We start from the raw sequence: 1,393 nt of genomic DNA on the forward strand, positions 1-1,393 counted from the left end.
AACTACCCTGGTAGGTTGACTGACAACCTGATCCAGATTGCAGGAACTGGTTACAGTTGAAAGTTTTCCTGAGTGGGCAGCTTGATGATAGCCAGTCAATATTTAAGTCACCCAGAATATATACTTCTCTGTTGATATCCCATACATTATAAAGCATTTCACACATACTATCCAGATACTGACTTATCACTTGGTGGTCTATAGCAGCTAGGGTTTCAGATGTTTTCTGAAGATGGGCATGTACTCTGCTGTCCTAGCTTCAGGGGGACACTTGTTCCACTATTGGGGTGCCAGGACAGAGAAGAGTTTGGACTGGGCTGAGTGGGAGCTGCCCTCCTGTAGGGGTGGGAGGGCCAAGAGCCCTGAGGTGGCAGAACAGAGTGCTTGGGGTATAGGGTTTGAACATAGCCTGAAGGGAGGGAGGGGCAGTTCCTCTTGCTTTTCCGTAGGTAAGCACCATGGTCTTGTAGTGGCTATGAGATCCGATTGAAGCCAGTGGAGTGTGTAGAGGAACGGAGTGACATGAGAGAACTTGGGAAGTTTGAAAACCTGGCGGGTTGCAGCATTCTGGATAAATTGCAGGCGTTTGATGGCACAAGCAGGGAGCCCAGCCAACAGCGAGTTGCAGTAGTCCAGATGAGAGAGGACAAGTGCCTGGATTAGGGCATGCACCGCTTCCTGAGTGAGGTAGGGTCATACTCTGCGGATGTTGTAGAGCATGAACATGCAGGAGCGGGTCACTGCATTGATGTTTGCAGAGAACGACAGGATGTTGTCCAGGGTCACGCCAAGGTTCTTTGCACTCTGGGAGGGCGACATTGAAAAGGTCTTTGTGCGGGCAGGTCTTTCCCGGGAGATTTGTCTTGTCAAGGTTGAGCTTGAGGTGGTGGGCCAACATCCAATTTGAGATATCTGCCAGGAATGCAGAGATGCGCGTCGCCACCTGGGTGTCAAAAGGTGGGGAAGGAGAAAAGTAGTTGATTGTCATCTGCATAGCAATGATAGGAGAGACCATTTAATGATACGACAGAGCTGAGTGACTTGATGTGTAGAGAGAAGAGAAGAGGGCCTAGTACCGAGACCTGGGGGACACCAGTAGTGAAAGTACGTGGGGCAGACAGATCCTCTCAACGTCATCTGGTAGGAGTGGCATGCCAGGTAGGATGCAATCCAAGAGTGTGCAGAGCCGGAGATGCCCAGCCCTGATTGGGTGGAGAGGAGTATCTGATGGTTCACGGTGTCGAAAGCAGTGGATAGATCTAGGAGGATGAGAACAGAGGAGATAGAGCCAGCTTTGCAAGTGCGGAGAGCCTCCGTGATACAGAAGAGCAGTCTCGGTTGAATAACCCATCTTGAAACCTGACTGGTTAGGATCAAGAAGGTCGTTCTGAGA

The 1,393-nt window shown here is 50.4% G+C and overlaps 1 pseudogene; it reads right to left on the reverse strand.

Moving 5' to 3' along the window:
- Window positions 1-207: 207 nt before the first annotated feature.
- Window positions 208-958, reverse strand: LOC116354362 (uncharacterized; annotated as a pseudogene).
- Window positions 959-1,393: the final 435 nt, after the last annotated feature.

Source organism: Oncorhynchus kisutch, linkage group LG17 (genome assembly GCF_002021735.2).
Source record: "Oncorhynchus kisutch isolate 150728-3 linkage group LG17, Okis_V2, whole genome shotgun sequence".
NCBI classification, from domain to species: Eukaryota; Metazoa; Chordata; class Actinopteri; order Salmoniformes; family Salmonidae; genus Oncorhynchus; species Oncorhynchus kisutch.